The sequence below is a fragment of the Delphinapterus leucas genome, chromosome 5, assembly GCF_059928025.1.
Source record: "Delphinapterus leucas isolate spDelLeu-1000000601 "Yukka" chromosome 5, BTC_Dleu_Yukka2, whole genome shotgun sequence".
NCBI classification, from domain to species: domain Eukaryota; kingdom Metazoa; phylum Chordata; class Mammalia; order Artiodactyla; family Monodontidae; genus Delphinapterus; species Delphinapterus leucas.
In genome coordinates this window covers 65,259,268-65,279,000 of record NC_143133.1, presented here as the reverse complement: position 1 = coordinate 65,279,000, position 19,733 = coordinate 65,259,268, and the positions used below count along the sequence as shown (strand labels likewise).

The window sequence follows — 19,733 nt, the reverse complement described above, 5'->3', positions numbered from 1 at the left end:
ACAGATTGGTGGTTGTCTGAGGTGAGGGGTTTGTGGGTGGGAGAGGTAGTCAAAAGGAACAAACTTCCAGTTATAAGATAAATAAGTCATGGGGATGTAATGTGCAGCATGGTGACTGTAGTTAACAATACTGTACTGTACATTTGAAAGTTGCTAAGAGAGTAGATCCTAAGAGTTCTCATCACAAGAGAAAAAGCTTTTTAACTATACATGGTGATGAATGTTAACTAACTTACTGTGGTGACCATTTAGTCATAAATACACATGTCAAGTCATTATATTGTACACCTTAAACTAATACAATGTTATATGTCAATTATAGCTCAATAAAACTGGAAAGAAAAAGAAATCATTTGGTGGGGAGATTTTTTCTGGCAGCAGACTAAGGTGGTACTCCCAGCCTGAAGCTCAGGAGTTTTATTAGGGAAGACGGAGGAACACTGGGAACCTAGGTTCTAGTCCCGGTTTTGCTAACTGCTAGTTGTGTGACCTTGAGTTACATAGGTACCCCTTCCTGGGGTCCTCATTTTCTTATCCATAAAATGATTTTCACATGTAATATCATTTTAAAGGTCTTTGTCAATCAGAAATTCTATGCATCTATAATAACTCCTAAAAATGCACCGTACAGGGCTTCCCTGGTGGCGCAGTGGTTGAGAGTCTGCCTGTCGATGCAGGGGACATGGGTTCATGTCCCAGTCCGGGAAGATCCCACATGCCGTGGAGCGGCTAGGCCTGTGAGCCATGGCCGCTGAGCCTGCGCGTCCAGAGCCTGTGCTCCGCAACGGGAGAGGCCACAACAGTGAGAGGCCCGCGTACTGCAAAAAAAAAAAAAAAAATGCACAGTACAGTTTTTGAACAAATTGAACCTCTCTGTATCTGATGATGGTGATTACCTTCCTTGACACTGCCCTGGTTTGTGACTGTAGCTGTTTTGTGGAGACCCAGGTATCTGTTGCTGGAAAAGGCCTTTCTACCCATTATCTGATATTATACTATTCTGTTGGTATGCTTTTCAAGTGCAATGGCAGAACAGGCTCACCAAGTCTCCCCTGTGATTGTCTCGTGCAAAAAGTTGTGGATTTGGTCCATTGTCAGCCTGAATGTTAGTGATGATGCCACCCTATTTTACACGTTGAATCCTCTGTATGTCTGAATGGTAGCTTCCAATTAGCAATGTTCAATATATTACTTTATAGGTTGATTAATTATTATTAATGTCAGTTGGTAACTTGGAGCAATTCACCCTTAAAACTTATTGAAAGAGAGAATATGTGCGGACTTCACAATTGCAGAAATGTCTTTGGGGTTTTGATAAGGATTCCATTGAATATGTGTATCTCTTTGGGTAGTATTGACATCCTAACATAATATTAAGTCTTCCAATCTATGAATGCAGGATATCTTTCCATTTATTTGACTCTTCTTGAATTTCTTTCAGCCACATTTTGCAGTTTTCAGTGTATAAGCCTTTTGCCTCCTTGGTTAAGCTTATTCCTAAGTATTTTATTCTTTTTTGATTCTGTTATAAATAGAATTGTCTTTAGTTTTCATTTTGGATCGTTCATGGTTAATGTATAGAAATGCAACTGATTTTTGTGTGTTAATTTTATATCCTGTAAGTTTGCTGAATTTGTTTATTAGTTCTACCATTTTTTAAAATTTTTTCTGGAATCTAGTGTTTTCTACATCTGTGATGGGTTTTCATGTCATCCGTGAATAGAAATAATTTTACTTCTTCCTTTCCAATTTGGATGCTTTTTATTTCTTTTTCTTACCTAATTGCTCTGGGTAGGGCTTCCCGTACTATACTGAACAGAAGTGGCAAGAGTGAGCAGCATTCTTGCCTAGTTCTTGATCTTAATCCATTATTGAGTATATTGTTAGCTGTGGGTTTTTCATATAAGGCCTTTATTTTGTTGAAGTAGTTTCCTTCTATTCCTAATTTGTTGAGTGTTTTTTATCATGAAAGAGTACTGAATTTTTCAGGTTTATTTTCTGCATCAGTTGAGATGATCAGGTGATATTTTTTTCCTTCATTCTTTTAATGTGGTGCATTACATTGGTTGATTTTCATATGTTGAACCATCTTTGCATTTCAGCAATAAATTCCACTTTTAATATGCTGTTGCATTCTGTTTGCTAGTATTTTGCTGAGGATTTTTCCATCAGTATTCGTAAGGGATAATGGTCTGTAGGGGTTTGTCTGTTTGTTTTATGTAGAAAACTTTCGTTGATATGAGTGTAATGCTAGCTTCATAGAATGAATTTGGAAGTGTTTCCCCCTCTTTCATTTTTTTAGGAGGACTTGAGAAGGATTCTTCTTTTTTAAATGTTTGATAGAACTTACTGGTAAAGCCATCTGGTCCTAGGCTTTTCTTTCTGAGATTACTGATCAGTTTTGTTATTAGGTATAGGTCTGATTTTCTTTCTTCAGAGTTCCATCTTGGTAGGTGTTTTTAGAAACGTACGCATTTCATCTAGGTTGTCAAATTTGTTACCCTACAGTTGTTCATAGTACTCTTTTATAATCCCTTTTATATCTTTACAATTGGGAGTAATGTTCTCTTTTTTATTTCTGATGTTAGTTATTTGAGTCTTCTTCCCTTTTTTTTAGTCTAATTAAAGGTTTGTCAATTTTGTTGGACTTTTTAAAGAACCAAACTCTTGGCTTTGTTGATTTCTCCCAGAGGTTGGCTTTTATGACTTTTATTCATTCTTACAGTAAGCAAACTGATGTTTATATTAGTTTAGTATTAGACTTCTGTATTTTGTTTTTGTTATTTGGCAATGAGTAAGACCCCTTTGCCTTACATATGTAGATGTATGAAGGGTTTAAATAATCAGTGCTTTTAAAATAATGCACTTGACGTTTTTTCTTCTTGGGTGATATTTTTGTCTCACTGCTCATTGTAGTTTGTTCTTACAGTTGGTTGCATTGTTGTGGTTACTCTCTCAGGGATAGTTAAGGTGGTGTCCCGTGATTTGTTTTCCAACTGGAAAGTTCCTTACATTTTCTTCATGTTAAACTGCTAAGAGTTCAGGTGAGATTAATTCATTTCCATTATTATTTTAAGTAAAAAGCCAATTATTTATAGAAATGCGTGAACTTAGGGAGGAAAGCTTAGAGGACTAGGTAGAAAATTACAAATTTTAATTCTGTTTTTGTGAACCATGATGCTTCATTCACTGATGTGGACTTACTGCCTCTTCCCATCCTACTCCTCCATGCAAAAATTTTGAGGTTACCAAAATTCAGTCAGTGGCCCTCTCTGTTGATTATAAACCAACAGGAAGCTTCAGCATTATTTTCAAGGGAATGCCACTCAAAGCAATTCATTTCATAGCCCCCACCCTACCCCGAGCTAAAAAATCTTGTCTAGGCCTGTTGGCTTACCTTAATTACTTCTTTTTTTTTTTTTAATTAACTAATTTTTTTTTTTGGCTGCATTGGGTGTTTGTTGCTGCGCGCGGGCTTTTTCTAGTTATGGCAAGTAGGGGGCTACTCTTCATTGCGGTGCACAGGCTTCTCGTTGCGGTGGCTTCTCTTGTTGCGGAGCACGAGCTCTAGGTGTGCGGGCTTCAGCTGTTGTGGCTCGCGGGCTGCAGTAGTTGTGGCTCGCGGCCTCTAGAGCGCAGGCTCAGTAGTTGTGGCGTACGGGCTTAGTTCCTCTGAGACATGTGGGATCTTCCCAGACCAGGGCTCGAACCCGTGTCCCCTGCATTAGCAGGTGGATTCCCAACCACTGTGGCACCAGGGAAACCCTTAATTACTTCTTGGTAGTCCATTTATTCAATCCATTTGGACCAAGTATATTTGATCTCAGGGGTGTGATGAAGACTTGACTTCTGTTGTGTGATGTCCTTGTTTCTCTCATTATCCCAGTCTTTATATAGACTTATTTGTGAGTCAAATAATTTATTTTGATAAGAGATTTCTATCACTTTCCCCATAGATTTGTTAGTTTCTTGTTATCTAGAAATCACTTTTATTTCACCAATAAAATAGTTTCTTGTACAGTTGCTTTATTCCGTTTATTCTTTTTTCTGTCTCATTGATTCTAAGACATACATCTTTCACATTTTAACATTCATGAAATTTGATGTATGTTGCCATTGCTGACATCTTATAACTATTCTTGGCAGCACTTTTGTTTTTATTCTTAGCACATAAAATAGTGGTGTAGCTTCCAGTAGCAATTAGATTTGATGAAATAAGTTTCTATTAATAATCATTGTAACAATTACTGTTAGACACGTAATGTTAAAATGCTACTTTTGCAAGAATCTGTAATGGCAATATAACAGTTTTACCATAGGAGCTATAAATGACGATATAAATATCAAGTATTACAAAAAGTTTAGAGTGGAAAAATCACCTATAAGCTCCAAGTCTATTTACTTAAACACGTATTTTTGTGTGTATTTCATTCCAGTCTTTTTAACATATGTATGTATTTTTATTTGGTTGTAGTTGTAGTATACATCTTATTTTGACCCCTTCTTTTTTATTATTGTTACATCTTAATTTCCTCTGTTGCAGGCCTTGATGTTTGTCTTTTTTTTTTTTTTTTTGCGGTATGCGGGCCTTTCACTGCTGTGGCCTCTCCTGCCGCGGAGCACAGGCTCTGGACGTGCAGGCCCAGTGGCTATGGCCCATGGGCCCAGCCGCTCTGTGGCACGTGGGATCCTCCCGGACCGGGGCACGAACCTGCATCCCCTGCATCGGCAGGCGGACTCCCAACCACTGCACCACCAGGGAAGCCCCATGTTTGTCATTTTTAATGGTTCTATAATCTATCCAGTCTTTGACCGTAGTAAAACAGCACATTGCCCACTTGTTGAAAATTCAGAATATTGCCATTTTTCCTACGATGAATAATGCTTCAGTGAACACCTCTTTTGCGTATTTTTTGATTCTTAATTTTGACCATTTTCTTAGTAAAATATAACTTTGTAGAAGCCTCCTGAACTTTGTTTTATTGTCAAGAATCAATCTTTGTATTCAGATAAATCACCAAGTAAATAGCTACTATTTTAGTGCCGTTCATTCATTCATCATCAGTATATTGGATTATTCTGTGTTCAGTAGTGCCAAGAGCTAAGTATTAAAAGTTCAATAGGGTACACCTCTGACCTGTGATATCTCATAGTCCAGTGGGAGACTCCGACTGGTCAAAAATAAATACAGCAATATGAGTGATGTTGGAAAGATATGGTAAAGTTTCTTAGTTGCATGAAGTTGACTCTGACAGTATTGTTGATTGGTATCCTTTATGATATAAGAGGTGTGGACGTATTCATGTCACATAAAATCTTTTAAGTGTGTATAATAGGCTTAATAATATGACAGAAATTGGTCTCAGATGACCTATCCAACCTCTTGTCCTTCACATTTAAATCTTTCTGGGGGGCTTGTGATCCAGTGTTCATCAGTGTTCCATGTGTCATGTTTCTGCAATATGCTAAGTTCCCTGTTGCCAGTAGGTGTGTCACATGCCGCATTCCTGTTCCACACCTACTACAAACTGCTGTGCTTGTAGTAAATGTTGAAGGATTGGTGTTCATTTGACTTGCTTTCAGTTACTACTCTTTCAAGTGAGCGATAATATTTCACCATTTTATAGTTTCCTTAGAACTTCATTGACTGTCAGTTTACATTGTGTGATATTGGTGAAACCAATGCCATTTTAGTTACATCTTGTCATTTGTTTAAAAAATTTAGATTAAGAAGGTGTTTGAGAGATTATATACTCATATAGAGATTCTTATAGTAAAAGTTTAAAAAAAATCTGCTACTTATGATGGTTGGAAGCAGAACCTATGCAGAATGAAACAAAACCCCTCAGTGTGAATTTCTGAATGATCTCTTAAGCCATTGGAGAGGGGAGAAAAACAAAGAAATATTTCTATATACCTAAATATTAATTCAGGCTTTGGATATAGTGTGTCTGTTTTGGAAATAGCTTTTAGGGTTTCACCATTTTGAAATTCAGTAACTAGCTGTGAATTTGCCTCCTTTATACTTGTGTATCAGAAACTGAGCCTTATTTTAAAATTTCTCACAAAAGTAGTCTTGGAAAAAGCTTTTGAGACTGATTTCTTGGGATCCCCCCACCTTTTCATTTCTGAAACCTAAGTAGCAAAATCAAAACCTGTGCTTTGTTCTGTACAGAGCTAAAATCAAACCTGTGCTTTGTTCTGTACAGAGCTGTGGTGATTAGATTGCATATTTACTTTGACACACACGCATGTTGCTGTGTGGAATCACTGTCCATTGTAATCTCCAAATGAAACAGGGAGCTGGGGGCGGGGTGGTGATCTGGGATTAACTGAGATGAATTTATCTCAGCTTTTCAAAACACTGTGTGAGCAAAATATAATTCACCTGGACAACTGTGGAATAAAGCTCTTGTTTTAGTGGCCATTAGATATTTCATGGGAACTGACGGCACAGGAGAAGAATATATGGTAAAGATGCTTTGGCAGTTGATAGAATTTGAAGTAGCATTTACATCACCAACTGAAATACAATTAATTTTTTTTCCAAGATGATTTATATAGCCTGACTTCTGTGACTGAGGGATTGATCTCTTGGCAAGTCTTTATGAAATAACACCACAGGAGGGGAAATTATGTGCGTACATCAGGCTTTGCATTTACTTTGTTAGCCGTCTTTACAGAGTGCGTATAATCTTGTTCAGTATGACTAACAAAAACTGTAGCTGTACTTTGTCATGAAAGACTTCCTCAGTTTCCAGAAACAATGGGCACCACAGAGAGAGGCTTTCTTTCTTTCCATCCACATTTCTATTAATGTCCTGATTGCACTTTACTCTTTTATGAAGCCCTTTTGGTCACATCAACAGTTTGTTCTAATCTATCTATCTTAACTTCCAGCTTCGTCTGCAAAATTTGTGTGGTTAGCCCAACACACATGCAGATAAATTGCCTAGGGTTCAGCTTTCTCAGTCTTGGAACTAAATATGCTGCAGTAAGCTGAGCTGATGGATGTAGCTTTTCAGCAATATTGATGTTTCTACAGCTGAATATAAATCTTTGGATGCCTTGGTTTGCATTTTCATATTCATGTGCAGTTCTTGACCACTGGTTTTCAAATAGCTTCAGCTCTCAGAAAGCTCTGTGTTAAGTAGAAAGACAAAGAAAATTGTTCTTCCTCACCCACTGCTCTTCTGCCCACTCACAGCAGTGAGAATCGTGAGCACAAGTCTTTTGCCAAATGTGAGTAGTGACAACTCCCAATTCACAAACTGATTACATTCTCGTGGCTTGTTGTCAAGTCAGTTAGTGGTTTTGAACTTGGAATGTGTTTTCTAATGGGAGAAAAGAATTCAAAGAATAGATGAGCCCGCTAAAACTTTTAACCCATAACGTTCCAGCAGTATAGTTTTATTTGTACTTTAAAACCTAACCTTCCCCCATGTTTCCCTGTGGGAAAATGTCCTTGATTCTGCTTTGGTATCATAAGGAACATAAATGTTTCATTCTTAACTTCAGGAGGTGGCCACCTATCTCCCCCTGTGTATCCTGGGGCAATGTATGAGGCAGGGTTCTGAGACAGAAGCAACGGAGACTGGCTGAATGCTTTACGCAGAGAAGTAATTTATGGAGAAGATGCTGTTGGGTGGTTTCTAGAACTGCTAAAAGTTAGGAAAAGGTCAGGAGCAATTAGAGACTACACAGCCAGATTCATAGCCAAGGTCATATGCTATGATTAGTTCTATGCAGGGTGGACCCTGTCACTGAACACAGGATCATGCTGTTTCACACTGACCACACCATTGGGACCAGACACTTGCTACCAACTCTGTCACCTCAGCCTTTGCTGCCTCTGGGCACTAGATGTTGTTGCCATTGCCCTCACCCACAATAAGTTCCTCCTGCCCCTGTCTCCAGCTTTAGATGCAGGTCGGGCCAAGACTAGGTCCCATGCCTTAGCTTCAAGGGAGTCTGGCAAGGTGAATGTCCAGCCATTTTTGTCTCTATGTTGAAAGGTGTGTCTCTCATCAATACTCATATGATGAGAAATTTCCCAAATATAGGAAGGGGGTTCAGATGCTGAATAGTCTCCATCCTTCTTCCCTCTGTAAGGACAAATCTTCACTATAAGAAACCACCATCTGGGCTCTGGTAGATGGGGAGTGGCCAGCGTGTTTATCTGTTTGAAGCTGTAGTTGACCACTCTATGATAACAGAGATGGCGGATTCCCTCTTGTGCACTGGTATCCAGGGACCCTTTCATCACGTGTTAACTAAGGCTAGAGGTGTCACTTGACAATTTAGGTATAATTGACCTGTCACGGTGTGCTCCTTACTACTTTAAGATAAAATGCATTAAATGGAATTTTAACAATTTGATTAACTAGGAGGAGCAGATTAAGGTTTATCTGTTTTTTTTAAATTTATAGTATAAAATGAAACTTCACATTATCAGTTTGTCTTAGATGATTTATAGATGGTTTATATATTTTATTCATAAATTTCTACCCTCTTAAAAATGTTTTTTTATTTGCAGTAATACATATATGTAGCTTACAAGTTGCTGCCTGCTTATTTGCATCGTCATTTCCCATTTCTCAGAGGCAACTACTTTCAATTCAGTGAGCTCTTCTTCTGATATTTACTTCCATGTAGCTAATTATCTTTATAATGATGTTTCTTGAAATTTTTTTTTTTCTTTTCTAGACATTAAACATTGAATTTCTATTAAGGAATATAAGGGGTTAGCTCTCTTTTACACTCCCTCCCTTAAATACCTGCCTCTCACTCTCTGAGATAGTTTATATCTCGATTTATTTTCACCATAAATATTTTTCACAGCTGAGTTATGCAGTGTACTGTGATTTTATTTTCTTTCTTGTTCAGCATATTAAAAAAATCTTTTTTTTTTTGGCTTCCTATTCTATTTATGTGCTACTTATTCCGCCCCAAATTCTCAAATAAGGTCAAACACAACGGCTTGGCTCTCAGTTCTTTTGTGTGTGTCTGTGGTGTGTGTGACGTTTTTTCCGGGAGCCTTCTGCTTGCCTGTTCCCTTCTGGACTGTTTGCTCTTGAGGCCTTATGCACAGCTGTTGACCCGGAATTTTCTTTTACTACCATGTTAGGAGTTCTTGATTGACCTGTTTACTGAATAGCATCTCTCCTGGTTTCCTCTTTCTTTTGGGGGAGGCACATTGCCCGGTTGCTTCTTGAGAAAGAAGAGTGTGTATGATGTAATTTTCTGGAGATCTGACATGTGTGCAAATATCACTTAGTCTCTCCTCACATATGATTGGTACAGAATTTAAAGTGGGAAATTAGTTTCCCTGAGAGTTTTGGAGTCCCTGCTTCATTTTCTTCCGCTTCCAATTTTGCTATTGTTGGATGCGTTTCTGATTCTGGTTACTTTATATGTGACTTCTTTTGGGAGGGGTGTAGCGGGGGAGCTTTTAGAGTCTTTTATTTTTAATCCCCTAATGTTCTGAGGTTTCAGCATAATGTGCCTTGGTGTGTAACTTTTTCCATCCATTGTGATGATTTTTGCGGCACGTGGTGGAGGATAATTTTCTTCCCACTGTTTTCTCTTTTCTGAAACTCTTATTTGTCAGATGCTGGAACTTTTGTATTTTTCCTCCAACTTACTTATTGTTAAAAAAAAAAAAAAGTCCCTGGTCTCTATCCTGCTATTTTTTTGTTCTACTCTTGGGGAACATTTAAATCTCTATTATCTTCTAACCCTTCTATGGATTTTTAATTTCTGTGATCATAATATTAATTTCTAGTAGCTCTTGTTCTAATAATATTTCTATTTTATAGCATCCTATTCTTGTTTTGCTTTATGGATGCAAGTGTCTTTTTAATAATGTGTATGAAGTTTTCTCCCCGCTCCCAGCGTTGACTGACTGTCCTTTCTCCTAAAGTTCCTGTCTGTCACGTTAGGCTCTTCATCACATGTCTGGTGATCATTGGCTGTCCATTTTTATTTATGTGGAGGCTCTTTGTGCATAAACAAGCTGACAGGGCTCTCTCATGTCACCTGGTGACCTTACTTGCCATAGGATGATTTTCTGTTTTCAGAAGCCCCCTTTCTCCCTAGTTTTGGTAACTGTAGATCTCTTCTCTTGGGCTGGTTAGAAACCCAGCAAGGGAGGGGCTGTGGGTCTCTCCACTCAGTGTACACTTTGACTGAGTCCTCTGTTTCAGAGTGGTACCTCCACGCAGTCACTCTTCCTAGTGTCCCTGAGTCCAGACCTTCTCAGGCGGAAGGAGAGAGTTGACAAGCTTCATGGCTAAGGACAGATCTGGAGGTTTACTCCTTAAAATGTCTTGCAAGCAGTTCTCCGGTTTTCAATGCCATCTCTGCGCTTCCTTCTCCATTCGTCCCCCACTTTGGATGGAACTGGACTTTGTACTTTCTGAAGGGTCTGTGCCCCATATTGTCTGGCTTCTTCCTGTCAGTTCTGCTAGTAGGCATTTCAGTTTTGTCTGTCCCTGCTTTGAAAATTCACTCGTCATTTTCCCATCTGCTTTCCATTTTCCAAAAAGTTTTTTCATTATTTTTCTCTTTTTCCATTCTCTTTCTTCTTGTGAGTTTATCTCTTCCTCTTATTTGGTGTCACTTAGTGGAGGGAATGCAGTTAAGCACATGATTATAATCCACCACTTGATGCTGAAAATCCTTAATCGTGAACTTTTGAGATTTGGTCTTTCCATTTGGATACATGGTTGTCTGGTCCATTAAAAGAAGAGTTAATTTGGTTACTCTAGGATGGATTCCATCTACTATACTTTTCAGTTTCATTCAGAGATTGTTACTCTCACTGTCAAAATTGAGCTAGGTGTCATCCTTTCTTGATTTGAGTACATAATAGGAAAAAGGGTCAGTTATTTCTTAGGTATAAATTCCAAGTCTGACCTCAAACCCAGTCACAAGAATAACACACACAATTTACAACATTTCAAAGAAATGACTTCCATCCCTTCAGGTTTTCCACGGCCATAATCCCAGTTGGGTCAGTCTTTCTTAGATTCCCTACTAGTTTGACTTGAGTTGTGTCCAAGCTGGAAAAACATTCTTTTCTAAGTACCGTTTTATGTGGTAGTCCCAGCTGTATTCTGTAGGATACTGAGTTTCCATGAAGCATCTCTGTAGATTCTATAGAAGAATGTCAGACCATGATATCTTTCTCATTCCTAGGATAAAATCTCAGAATATCTCTTGTAAAATGAAGAAGATTTCATAATGTGCCAAAGGCTTACATTATTGAACATGTAAACACCACAGCAGAATCAGGACCAAATATGACCTCTCTTTCAACTTTTTCCTTAAATTTTATTAGTTCTCCAGTTTTAACAACTGATTTTTTAAATAATGTTTAATGTATTAAGGTATGTCAAGAATTACTGTAAAATTACTATGGGCCTTATTCAACCATTGTAAAGCAAAGGGAGAGCCAATTCAAACTTTAAAAGCTTTTTGTGTCCTGTAGGGTTTGAATGAATATAGGGGAACCTGATCTGATTCCCATCCTAGAGTTTACAGAATCCTTTTTTTTTTTTTAAATAATGTTTACCTTCATATGGTAGAATTAATATTTTCCTGTTTCAGACACCTCATGTTCTTTGTTGGTCAGGGTTGAGAGTATGCAGAGCTTCTGAGAGGAAACATTTCTATTTGAAGGTCCCTGTTTTCATCATGATAGGTAAAGGATGCCAGGCATCTGTGCTGTGCTAAAGCTTACTAGAAGTGTCGCTGCCTCTGAGCAAGAAACAGGAAGTACTTCTGTCCTTAAAGCCAGAAATAGATGCTCCTTCTCATGATCATAACTCAAAAGATCATCTTTTTTTAATGAGATGGGCTCATCCCTTGTGGTTTTTCACAGATTTAATAATCAGATTATTTAATGCAGAGCTTGGAGAAAAATAGGTCTGGTGAGGTAGATTCTGGAGATTTTCCTGGAAGCCAAAACAACATCAACTTTGTGCTTTTTCTTTTTCTCTTTGTAAATCTTTTTACCTCATCTTTCCCTTTTATTTTTCATTTACTATTTTTGATGATTCTTAAAGAGATTTTCCTGTCTCATTTTAACATGGTGGTACATTTACATAATGTTCACTGTATTTTAACTTCAAAAGATCATCACCAGGGGAGAAAAAAATAATCTGCAAGAAGAATTGGATGCGTCAGGATTTAGGTATACTCTATATAGTCTAACTTGCTTTAGACAACTCTGCCAAGTATTGTGTAATGTGTTGGCAGTCGGAAGGAGAAAAATTGCTTCTTTGCTGATTTTAGGAAGTCCTATTTGTGTTTTGGAAAGTGGAGCAAGGTAAAAATAAAGGGAAGAAAGTAAAAGTACTTTAAGGGAAATAAGGTATTGTATATGAAAGTGCCTTGTAAACTGCTAAATAACATAAAGCTTGTAGTTACTATTATTGCAGGGGCATAACTTACAGTGAGAAAGCAAGGATTCAAAAAAGAAAAATGGGAAAAAGGGAAAAGAAATTTGAATAAGAAAAAGTTGAGGAAGAAACAAAGTGGGAATATCATAATGGGGGGAAGCTTTACATTCTAGTTTTTTTACCTGAAAATACAGTAATACTTATACTTGCTATTTAAACAGTTAAGTTGAAAGCACTTTATTTATTAACCAAAAGGAAAGTTGTCAAAAGTAATTTGGGAAGAGGATCTTATCATATGAGGTGGTGAGAGCTGGATAGGAACCACTAGGCAGATGACTTTCTCAGCTCTAAATAAAGATCTGTGTGTCATAGGGAGTTATGTAGTGTGTTTCCACTTAATTAAGGTCTAATTTACATTTTTTTGGTATCGTCTGAGCCTTTCATTTGTTCTTCATACCTTTGCAAGGTAGGTATCATTAACCCATATTGCAGATGGGAGTAGAAGGCTAGTTGACTTGCCCACAGCCGCTTACTTATCCAGTGACAAAGCCCTCCCTTCTCCAGCTTTTGAGTTTATTCCCACGTTTCCCCAGGTACTTCACATCAGAGCAATTGGTTCGGTTGTGTTCCTGGATATTCAACTTATTGGGTTTCTCTAAAAGAAGTCCTTGAAATATAACTGCAGTCACTTAAAAATAACACCCCAGGGGCTTCCCTGGTGGTGCAGTGGTTGAGAGTCCGCCCGCCGATGCATGGGACACGGGTTCATGTCCCGGTCCGGGAAGATCCCACATGCTGCGGAGCAGCTGGGCCCGTGAGCCATGGCCGCTGAGCCTGCGCGTCCGGAGCCTGTGCTCTGCAACGGGAGAGGCCACAGCAGTGAGAGGCCCACATGCTGCAAAAAAATAAAAATAAATAAATAAATAAAAAATAACACCCCAGGGCATTTTTTAGGTTTGGCTGTGTCTGTACTAAATGACTTCGTGCGAGTCCTACTTAAGGAATACGATTTGAATTCTGTAAGAACCAAGGAATAAACAAAAAAGACATCTCAACTGCCCCGGTACGGGTTCAGAGTCTGTGTACTGTGTCCTTCAGAACTTATCTGGAGCTTGGTATTTTAAGTTTTAATTCTCTTATGCTTTTTAGTTTTATTTGGTTTCCAAAATCATAGCTGACTTGAAGAAGGGAAAGGTTGATACTCTAAAAGCAATGAGACTCAACCCTTGACAGCAAGGGAGAGGACATAACCAAACTATGAAAGGTAGGCAAAAATATCTCCCAAAATATAGCAGTCAGCAACCTTTGAGTAGAGGAACAGACATCCCTCTGTGCCTGGAAAGGTTGTGTTGCCACTGGCCACTCTAGGCAAGGTCAGTCCCGTTACCAGCAGCACACACTTAAAGCCAGTCCTATGCCCTGTCCCCCTATCCCATCCATTCATCTTCCACTCACATCCTGACTCCACTTGGCTCTAGACCTGGATCTGTGACTTAGATTTCACCTTTGGCTGTCCTTTTCCTTGGTGTTTGAATTTCATCAATCTCTTCCCTTTGATTCTCAGCGTGTCCTGTTGCTTTGGTGGGAGCTCCCCATCTAGCTCTCATCATGGTGGTAGAAACTCAACATCTGCCTGGTATCCACTGGGCCAGCTTCTTTTCCTCAGAGATGGTGTTCTCATGTTCTAACAGAGCATGATAATTGATAGTCATATTGATGATCCTGTGTCACCAAATCCTGATCACATTCTGGATTCTCTGAGAAGACATTACCTTTTAGGAAAAAAAAAAAAAAAAAATCCAGTATGGTTGAAATTAAACCCATTTTATTACTTAGATGGGTCATCCTTCAGCCATTATGAAACTCTTCATCCTCCTCAATGCCTTACCCCTTGAGGTTTCTAAAAAGCAGAAATTATGTAGTACTATAAGTGCAAAGTGATACAGAGACTTATAATTTGATGAGTTACAGAATATGTTATTTAGAACATATCAACTTTTTTAGTAGGTTGAACCAGCTTTCATATCAAAAAAGATGTTACAATAAACAAAGCCCTTTAAAAAATATTGTGCTTACAAATTTGTCTTTTAGGTTAATAGCAAATACTTGAGTAGAGTTGTTATGTTATAAAACAGAAAGGGAGATAGTAGAACAAGTGATTGTTGACATGAAATGTTTATTTCGGAGAGAATTCTTGGCATTTTTGCCCCATGTCAGCATAATAAGAATTTGGAGGAGAGGAGGGAAGCATTGATGTATTTGTTGAGGATTAATGTCCCTGTAGAGCATTTGTGTTAGTGAATATGTTATGGTAATACCATAAATGTAGTAATTAAAAAGTTGCACACTAAACACTTTGTGTGCTGGCATAAATATTCCTTTCCTCCCCTTGGTGGCTTGCATTCAAGTGAATGGTGTATTGTTCATCTTGGTCTCCTAGATTCTTAATCAAGAATAGGAAAAAAGGATGGCAGTCTCAAAGATCTGTTTCCTTCTCCATATATTGCCGTTCAGATGGGCAGAAACAGATTGGATGTTTCAGGACCGAGTTATTTTTTAACAGTTCAGAAAAATGTCACATAGTACATACTAATAAACAAAACAACAACCCCACTATTCCTCACTTTTGGGAACTTTATCCTTAAAGTTGTTTCCAAACAATGCTACAGTGCGCTTCTTGTCATGTGTAAAATGTGTTCGGTGTGATCAGTGATACCTTAGAGCTTATGCGATACAAAAGAAATGAGATGCTGCATAATATAAATATGTCTTAGGATCAGAATTTTTAAGGAAGCGAGACTTGATTATCTCATTAGGATCTGTTGCCCAGTGGGTTGAAGCTGAGTGGGTTGCTCTGTGAATGCGCGGCTGGGAGGAGAGGCACCCTGCTGTTAAAGTAATAATGGGTCTGCCCTTCACACCAAAGGATAACAAAGAAGGCAGATAGATGTAAAGTGGGCCATTTCTGTTTCTTTGTACACTCAAAATGTTCGCACCTACTTATTTTCCCACTTAAGAGGCATCCTGTTTTTCATAATTTCATGATTTCTGATTTCTCTTAACACACAATATTTATTTATGAGTTCACAGAGACGTTCTTCTGTGAAGAGGAAAGTAAATGCAGTTGAATGCGATTTGCGGCTTGGCTCTGAGTCAGTTAGGGTGGGAAAGGAAGGAATAGAAAGACTAATTCTGTTCTCACCCTTTAATTGGCCTCTTTACCTCCTCGTTGTGAGAACTCTTCGCTTATGTATTGGTTTATCGATTGATTCCATATTTATGGACTGCTTGCTCTGTCTCCTGTGCCCCAGGGACACAAAGACGAATGGCTCAGTCAGTAGTCATCTGATGGCTCTGGAACCATCTCAATCCTGGCTGACTTCAAGGATGATAATGATGTGTTTATCTAGAATTCTAAAATTCTGTCATCTTCCAAAGATGGCCTGGAGACATGTTCATGTGACCAGAATAGATAAACAACCCTGGAGCAGCCTCAGAGTTTGTGAGATCACAAAGGCTGCCTAGAGAACAGAAAATCTGCTTTTCAAGGTGTTTTCCATTGCGTTAGATTTTCTAATGAGCCTTGCTACTTTTGGCATCGTTGGAGTGCTTTCCAAGAGCTAGGTCACTCCACCCACTTCCGGATTCACCAAAACCTGAGGCGAAAGAGTTGGGCAGGAGATGGAGGATGATGACTGCGCTGCTGTCTTAAGGGACGTTTCGCTAGGAAATCGCAGGCAGGTGCCGCTGCCAGCTCCACCCTCCTCTTCTTTTTGCCTTTTCTTTAAGATGTCTGACTCTTCATTCTCATTAGGTTAGTAATGCTAGAAAGAATCTTTGAATTGAAGCATCTTAAGAGGCCTTGTACGATAGTGGGTAGTGGTTTCATTTAAATGAAACTGTATGTAAACCTTTGGAAAGGTTGGCACCGGGGAACAAAGATCATTATAAGAAGAGTGTTCTTCTGAATCTTTTGCTTGTATGCTATTTTTTGGTACTACTAATAAGTTCTACTGTGGGTGTGCCTATCTCGCAAATGCCCCTTCCCACCTTGCTATGTACTGGCGTATATGTTTATCTACCTTAAAACAGGGTCAGACTACTTATAACAGGGTAGCATGCCAGAAACCAAGATTTTCAAGATCTGTGTCATCAAACCATTTATGTGTCACCTTATTCCTAGCAAAGAACCATGGCAGCTATGTATCTACAATACTGATGTCTTTTAGTCTATTACCTCTAATATCCTAGTGCTGTTACCTACAAACTTACTATAACCGTATTTGTTTTCACTCCTCTATGTAATTCTAATATAAGAGGGTTGTGAATTCCCCCTTCCTCTTCAAGGTCAGGCCCTTCGTTTGTACTCCTGACCCCTTTCCCCCACCTCCTTTGGGATTTTATTCCATCCTTACCTCCTCCCTCTTGAACTCTCAGCCTTTCTGTCTCTACTGCTGTCAATACGGACTTCCATTAATTAGCACCAGTGCCTTTCAACAACTGTTCGTTCTCCTTTCTCTTCTTTCACTTGCTCTGTTATCACTGCCTCTACCACTTCAGTGAAACCACCTTCAGTCAAGGTGGCCAGTGACTGCTTAAGTGTCAAAGGCAAAGGTATAGTTTTCATTTCTTATCTTTATTCATCTCATTGTATTCCATGGTACCTCCCTGCCTTTCTTCCTTGGTCCTTGTCAGAAGATCTTTTTCCTCTGCCAGTTCTGTCATTGTCTCTACGGTTCTGCTTTTGGCCCTAATCCTCCAGTCTTCTCCCTCTACCCATGTTCCTTCAGTGATACCACCCACTAATCTAATTTCTGCTACTTTCTATGTAGTGACCACTTCTGTGCCTTTACGTTTTGCTCAGGTTTCTTCCCCAAGCCTCACTCTCAAGAATATCTGGTTGTCCTCACTCGAATCTTCTACATCTCAGTTTCTAATGCACCAAACTAAACCCGTTGTCTTCCTTATTAAACTTGTTAATTCACTAGTATTCTCTACCCCATTTGTCACTGCCATCCACCCATATGTAGTCAGGTACCATGTTGCTCTGCTTTTAGTGTCTGGATGTTTCCCAAGTACTAATTCTTCTCTCCTTTTCCCTTCCCCACCTACCTCCACTGCCCTAATCTTCACCCTTCCTCTCCAACCTAACTGGTCTCCCTGCCACTACTCTGCCCTCTCTGAATCCATCCAGAGAGAGAGTCATGCATCTGAAACCCAGCTCTGATCCATCAGTGGCTGTCTGCAACTAAAGTTCTCGAATATGTGTACAAGGTTACAGTCGGGCTCCAGCTTCTTTCCTGGCCTCGCTCTAGAGAGTCCAGCAACACGATACACCAGGCAGTTTTCTTACTCCTGTATTTTCCGTTGTCTTGTTTCCCAGTCCCCGCTTGGCTAAGTCCTGCCCAGCCTGAGGGCATGCCAGGCACCCCTGGTACTTGGAAGCCTTCCCCGACTTCTCCATTTCTGGGCTGCTTGCCATGAATCTCAGTCATTGTGCTCATCCCACTGCCCTTTGGGGTCAGCTGTGTGTGTTTCTTGGTCCCACTAGACTTTGCTTTCCTTAAAGACAGAGACAGTGCCTTATGTCTTCACATATAAGAGGCGTTCAACGTATGTTTTTTAAGTGAAGACTGGATAAGGACAATAAATCAATTTGATGTCTACAAAAAAGGGTAAAAGTAATCTATGCATAGTAGTGCCTTTAGGAGGGGGCACGAAGGGGGTTTCTGGGGTACTGATAATGCTCTGGGTTTTGATCTCGTGTGTTCAGTATAGGAAAATTCATTGAGCTGTGTGTGGTATGCATCCTTTTCTATATTTATGTTCTGCTTCCATGAAAAGTTAAAAAAAATTAATTTGATGTCTTTGGTACCCAATGTAGAAAATTTAGTTCTTCCTTTCAAGCTTTTAGAGTTTTTTTTTTTGTTTTTTTTTTGCAGAATATCAGTTTAGATGTCACAACAAAGAACCAGGCTAGTGCTATTCCTTGACGTTAAGGAAGAGTGAGATGAAAAAGCGTCAGCGTGGGTGGGGTTGTCTGGTCCTCTAAAGAGGGCGAGTGGCGGTCCAGTGGTTAAGACTCTGCCCTTCTAATGCAGGGAGTGCAGTTTGATCCCTGGTCAGGGAACTAAGATCCCACATGCCACGTGGCGTGGCCAAATAAATAAATAAATAAAGAGGGCCAGTGAGGGCCAGCCCTGATGGATAGACTTGCAGCGACGTGCACTTCTGTCACACTTAGTATAGGGGCCACATGCTAATAATCATCAACGTGCTCTGGGCCTGCCAACAGTGACAGGGAGACTTCATCTCGGATGTGACTATGAATAATTCATAAACCTGGTTATCTGGAAATTTGTGGTCATCAGTAGCATTTGAATGAAAATATGCAATCATTATTCTAAATCTGTTTTTTTATTTCTACTTTCTTTTTGTCTCCCCCTCCCCGTACCACAGCTTAAACATCTCAGTCTTTCCTGAGTACTTGGAAACTGCCGGGGCCCCTGATAATGTGCTGACTGGTCGCTATGGGCAGACGGTACCCAGAGGCTCACTGTTATCCAGGCAGCTCATGTATGTATGGGATTTGTCTCTCTTTTTTTTTTTTCCTTTAATTTTCAGTGTAGAATATTGCAGGCTACTGAACTGGTGAAGGTTTGTAAGATATACATGACAGTGTTTAGAAATGCAGGAGAATGGATCCGCTCTAGGGTAAGTTTTTAATATTGAATGATGAGAAATGTTATCTAAATTAGGATTTTTATAATTCAGTGGCCCTATAAGACAGACCAGAAGTGTATATCAGCAATCTGCCTTTTCTGTTTCAGCACGTCCACTCACATACAGGTTGTTTTTTGTTTGTTTGTTTAAGTTTTCCTTTTTCATCACAATACATAACATTTGAAACAATAGCAATGCCATAAATTAGGAACATTTCCCAGTGATTTAAAAACTTCTTTTGCAATAAAAAAGTTCATGGACCCGGAAGAGATCCTCAGGGTGTGTCATTGTTGAATACATGTTGGCGAGAGAGTCCCCGACTCTAATTTCTTTTTTTTTTTTTTTTTTGTGGTACATGGGCCTCTCACTGTTGTGGCCTCTCCCGTTGTGGAGCACAGGCTCCGGACGCGCAGGCTCAGCGGCCGTGGCTCACGGGCCCAGCCGCTCCGCGGCACGTGGGATCTTCCCGGACCGGGGCACGAACCCGTGTCCCCTGCATCGGCAGGCGGACTCTCAACCACTGCGCCACCAGGGGAACCCCCGACTCTAATTTCTTAACATTCTGCATAGGAGGAAGCTGTTGATTCCCTCAGTGATGACTTTCTA

General features: G+C 39.5%; 1 protein-coding gene across 10 annotated transcripts in view; it reads left to right on the top strand.

Annotated features, from left to right (window-relative positions):
- Nucleotides 1–19,733, top strand: part of APBB2 (amyloid beta precursor protein binding family B member 2) — a 379,608-nt gene that overhangs the window by 121,539 nt on the left and 238,336 nt on the right. For 9 of the 10 annotated variants that reach the window (XM_089911829.1, XM_089911832.1, XM_089911826.1 and 6 more), the window contains one exon: nucleotides 18,864–18,980. The exons of the other annotated variant lie outside the window; for it this stretch is intronic. The gene's annotated coding sequence lies outside the window, so the exon portion shown is untranslated. The remainder of the gene's footprint in view (nucleotides 1–18,863; nucleotides 18,981–19,733) is intronic. 10 annotated transcript variants of the gene reach the window in all.